Here is a 5,662-nt window from a genome sequence, read left to right on the forward strand (position 1 = left end):
GAGAAAGTGGTCCAAATGACTGACTGCTGCCTCTGTGTGACTCCAGGAGGGGAGAGGTGAGCTTAAGACAGAATGCAAGCACAGAGGTAGGAGGGAATCCCGGGAAAGCAAAACTGTCTCCAGACCAAAATGGGCAGCTTAAAGCTTAGGCAGAGGCCCGGAGGGTTACCACCTGTGTCTCTCCTCCCCTCCTCTTCCTGTACATCCTCACCCCACCACTCATCAGTTCATTTACTGGATATCACCCATTCTCCTTCCATATCCCCTCCTCCACCTACTCCTCTGTCTGCCATTCTGATTCCACTATGTCCACTCAGGGGTGGAGCAGCTTTTGCAGCCTCCTGGCACAATGCCATTGTCTCCGCTGTGCAATGCACGCCTGCGTCCTGTGACCAGGGACTAGGGTCCTGGCTGCTCAGCCAAGTACAGAGGTGAAGAAGCTAAGCGTAGGTTAAGGCTGACTATGACTATAGGACTGAGATATAAGTCACAGGGAGAAGCCCTGGAGTGGATCAAGGTTGGCCTTGGACCAGTTGAGAAGCAAGCTATGCTAAAAGCCAGGAATAGCGGTGTTAATGGAAGCCAGGAATCATGCCAGGCACCAAGTACAACAGCTTTGTAGTTTCGTTTTTTTTTTTTTTGGGGGGGGGTTGGGGGGGCATTTGGGTAGTTATCTGGGCAGAACTATCAGGCTATGAAAGACAGTCAAGGCCAGTGACCAGCAACCAACAGTCCCATCAGATGTCTCCTTCAAGGAACAGAAACCCAGCTCCTCGCTCTCCCAGCAGAGCTTGGCAGGGCTGTGGCTGTGACCCCTCCCTCAGGCAGCCCCTCTAGCTACCCTGCAGCTTGGGCCTCCTCCGCCCACACCATGGTAGGCTGAGCAGTGCTTCCCAGCCAGACTAAGATTGAATCTCACATTGATCCTGAGGTGGTAGGCAGATTGGTGAGCCAGGCAAGAACGACACTATGGCAAGGTGTTCTTGTGAGGAACACAAAGAATTATGCATGGCACATGTCAGCTGTATAGCGGGGGCTGACAAATGCCTCTTCATCTACCCCTCCGTGACAAGCTTCTGAGTGAGCCACACACTGTCACAACTGCACAAGCAGGGCCAGCATGCTTCCTCCCTGAAATGTTTTCCAGCCTAGAGACAGTGACAGACATGCACCTCTAATCATAGAAATAATGGCAAATAACAGGTACAACCGATGAGGGGGGAGAAAGTACATTTTGGGGAGGTTTGATGGTTCTGAGAGACTGAGAAAGACCCTGCCTAAAGCCGCCTTCTCTAGCAACTTGTCCTGATTCCTTCAGGCCAGAGGTTTTACTGGTCTCAGCAGGAAACCAGCACCCTGTAACTGACACTGTGTTACTCTATTGTGTCCAGGGTTTTAACTAGTGGCAGGCACATTCAGCCTCTTTTATAAGCTTCTACACCTCTACAAGCTTCCCAGTGCCTACCAAAGTCTGTTATTTCAATGAACAAATGAAAATACCTTCTCCAATCTGCCACAATTTAACAAAACTTGATGCTTAATTTATGCCTTCTGTAAGCCAAATTCCCACTGATTTGTAAGTAATCTGTCAGAACATCACTGGTAATCTACAGAGAAACAATAATTTGGCTCTTCAGCAATTGTATAATATCCATACCCCATAGAGTATAACATTCTTAAACACTAGAAAATCCCAGACCTGAGATGACTCACCTATTAATTAAGGGTGCACAGATAAAAAAAAAAAGTAAGACTAGTTGAATTGTGTTTGCCAAATCCTGAGTTTTTGAATTTTACAATCAAAATTTTAGTTTGTAACCTAGAGGGAAAAATAGGTACGAGAAAATTTCTGTGCACTCGAACGTTCATTCCTGTTTTGGTTGCTTATGTAAGAGAAGAAACACGTCTTTCACCTGTGCTCTTGCAGGTTGGTGCCAGAGGCCTCTACAGCAATCACCAAGGGGAAATATCTGTTTATTTATTTAAGTAAGTTTTGCATGAGACAAGAGGAAATGAAGAGCTGAAGGAAGGGTGAAGCTGGAGCCTTTTTAATAACTAGTTTGATGAAGAATGGAGTCTTGGAGAAATAGAATAGGGTGTAAGTAGCATGCTGCCGACAGTAGGCTGGGGGAAGCTGGGCAGGCCTGTTTGCTCTGAGTTTTCCATGTGCCCGTGTCTTTGGAGATTGAGGATAATCCTTCCTTCTGCATGTAGGGATGGGACTTCTCACACGAGGGTCTTTCTATCAGTTTCAGAGGACAGCCAAACATGTTTTATTATCTGCTTCAGCAAAGAAGTGTGGTGGGGAGAAGATTAGAGTGACCTGCTCTTTCAGTTTTCCTGAATTTGTTCAACTTGAAATATTCAGTATGCTAAAGTGCTATAACTTAGGACAGCTTTCCCAAAACCCAACACTTATTAAGTCTGACCCTACAGTTAAATCTGGAAGTCAACTCAGATAAACAATTTTAAACATATAATGAGGTCAGAAAATTAAGTTCCTTTTTTAAATATATTTTTAAAATCTTTTATTTATTTATTTGGTCCAGGGTCTTGCTACGCAGCTCAGACTCATAGAGATCCTCCTGTCTAAACCTCCCCAGCTCTGGGATTATAGGCTTGTGCCACCACGTCTGGTTTCGGTGGCCAACACAGCACGCCCAGAGGCCCAGGGCCTGCAGTGCATGCAATACCAGAGATCAAACGTTGGTCCTTGGGCTTGCCAGGCAGGTGCTTAGACCACCAAGCTATCTCCCCAGCCCTTAAGTTCCATTTTAACTCTGAGACTATTTTTCAACATTCAAGAGCTGCCTTCTTGTCAATATTTGCATGGTATCATGATTAACAGCTATAATTATTCTTGATATCCATGGTGGCATAAGAAGTATAAAAGCCAAAGAAATCAGAGAAAACTTTCGCTATTAAATTTAAGCACTCTAAAAATAGGGTATACAGATGAAAAAATAGGGTATACAGATGAATGTCCATTTTGTATCTGTGTATTCAAAGTAGTTAGGATAGATATATAGTTGCATTCTCTTAATGAATAGAATGATTTGTTCTAATGGTGTTTGTAAATAGGATCTCAAGTCCGCATCTTGTACAGCAATTAACCACTAAGAAGAATATATGCAGTGTGTTATTTGTTGAAACTGTACTTCCGATTTGATTTGAAACTGTCTCATTGCTGTTTATCGATAAAATTTTGAAAAAAAAAATAAATACAGTTATGACCCAGACCAAAAAAATAAAAAATAAAAATAAATAAATTTAAGCACTCTAAATACTATCTGAGAGGCACAATGGATTCTGTGAAAGGGAGAGAAACTATTCTAAGGGAAGGAACAACTGGGATGAGGGAAAGGAGAAAAGAAGGAAGAGGGGGGAAAATATATATATATATTCAGGATATGTGTATGTATACAGGATTGCTTGGATAATTGTACTGCTGATTATTTCTGGTCCATTGAAAGGAACAGTTAATGCTTAATTTTTTCTCCTTTTTAATTTTTATAATTTTGTTTAAATTTTTTATAATTTTTGACCAATTTTATAGGTTGGTAATCTGAACAACTAATTTGAAGACAGCAATATGCAATATGATAACCACTGTTGAATTCTTATCATTTTGTTTATTGAAATTCTTTTTTTTCTTTGTGGCCAGCTCAGCCTATCCTGAGGGCAGGGCTGGCGCAGCATGTGGTGCCTGGGATCAAACGTTGGTCCCCTGCACCTGCCTAAGCTTGACTAAGCAAGCAGTTTAGACTGCTGAGCTGTCTCACCAGCCCCTGTTTAGTGAAATTCTGTACCATTTCTAATGTGCTTTTTTTTTCTATTTTTTGTATTCTCTTTAAAATAAAAAATTTTAAAAAGTAAATAAACTTAAGCACTCAATATTTCATTTAAGTTCATTTCATTTTGTATCCTTGAATTGCTTTCAAAAAACATCCTAACGCCAAAAGGAGGCAAGATTTATAAATGCATATAAATGTATAAATAATCCATTCATATAGGAAAACAATCCACTCACATAGGAAAAATCACCCAATCAGCATCTCCAATGTGGCCCAGTGAGAGAGAAAAAGGGGTTTTCTGTCTCAGTCACTCTTGATTCCACACAGGTAAACTCTTGGCACGTGCAGTCTGGCTGTGTAATGCTAGGGCAGGAGGAGTTGCTTCTCTTGTTCTCTTGGGGTTTCGTCTCCTTGTCTTCCACAACATTTCCTTGCAAACATTCATTCCTTGCTCTCATGAGCCAAACAGATTCTCTCAAATTACTTCTCATCAACTACTTTCTCATTCCTGCTTTTGCCTTTTGTGCATTTTTGGCTGAACCCAAACATTCCCCTAGCCTACTCAGTCCTCAAATAAAATTGTAAATACTCTTTAAAAGAGGTCAGTCTAATTTGTTCAGGGATATTCAGAAGGACTTTTTTAAGCAAGAAAGTATTCGCACAAGACTTTTGTCAAGTATTGCTTAAATTATAATTAGTAAAAAAGAAAATTTTAAATCATTTATTAAAACCGTCTTCAAAGAGAACAAAAAATCTGCCTCAGGTCACTGATAAAGAGCTCTTGCTACTCCTCAGTTACACAGTGGAGCCCCCATATGCTCTGAAGAGGACAGCATGAGTGATGATAACAAACTTGGCTAATTTGGGTCAGGAAACCCAGGTCTTCCTCAGCCTTGCTACTGCAGTACATTTTGCTTGCTTTCTAAGTGTGCTAAAAGCAAGCTTAAGTGCTCATGAGGATTACTGTCAATTGTTACATCTCATCATTCTAGGAGTGAAGCATAGAATTGGAGTTTAATCTTCCACTCAAAAACTTCTCTGTGTAACTCACGGTAAATGCTAGGCACAGTGTCCTCTGAGTGTAAGGGTCTCTCTTGTGCTCCCCTAAGTCTTTTGGTCCTTTGATTACTTCCATTATGGTATTTGACATTCTCCACTGGAATTTGAGACTTCTTACTCTGGCTCCACCACTGACTACCTTCTTATTTTTGCCAATGAGCAGAACTCCTGGCACACAGGAGGAACTCATCTGATGAATGACTCTTCTTGTACAAGCTTGAGCAGCTGGAATGAGGAGCAAATTAAACACATCAACCACAACATCCAGTAACATGATATGGAAACAATTGCATGACCACCTTCTAGTCTCCCTAAGACCTTCTGAGCCCATAGCATTGGGTGTGAGTCCACTAAGCCTTGCGTCTCCTAAACCTGGACCACAGACGTATCCTGGGCCTGCAGCTGCAGTTTGGCAGGCTGAGCCACCTATGCTGGACCCTCTACCGCCTTTCCAGGCCTGATCTGCCCTCCACTAACGGCCTCCACAGGATCCTATGTGGCTGTCTCACATGGCCTGACAGATGGAGAGCACAAGGGAAGACAACACAGTGGGTTTTTATTCTCTCTTCAGGGCAGCCACAGGCTATGCTGTCCCCATTGCAGAGGTCACAGCCCTGTCACACAACCCTCCTGTATATTCATTCTGCATGGGATGAGGACTCTCTCTCTGTGTCTCTCTGTTTCCCTCCCTCCCTTCCTTTCTCCCTCCTTTATTCCCTCCTTCTCTCTCTCCATTTCCTTCCCTATTGCTTTCTCTCTCTCTCCCTTGCTCCTCTCTCTCTCTCTCTCTCTCTCTCTCTCTCTCTCTC

The 5,662-nt window shown here is 42.6% G+C and overlaps 1 protein-coding gene across 1 annotated transcript in view; it reads right to left on the reverse strand.

Moving 5' to 3' along the window:
- Positions 1–4,133: 4,133 nt before the first annotated feature.
- Positions 4,134–5,662, reverse strand: part of Tmem156 (transmembrane protein 156) — a 55,326-nt gene continuing 53,797 nt past the window's right edge. The window contains exon 7 of the mRNA XM_023702803.1: positions 4,134–5,078. The gene's annotated coding sequence lies outside the window, so the exon portion shown is untranslated. The remainder of the gene's footprint in view (positions 5,079–5,662) is intronic.

The sequence above is a fragment of the Octodon degus genome, unplaced genomic scaffold, assembly GCF_000260255.1.
Source record: "Octodon degus isolate 3935 unplaced genomic scaffold, OctDeg1.0 scaffold00158, whole genome shotgun sequence".
Classification (NCBI taxonomy): domain Eukaryota; kingdom Metazoa; phylum Chordata; class Mammalia; order Rodentia; family Octodontidae; genus Octodon; species Octodon degus.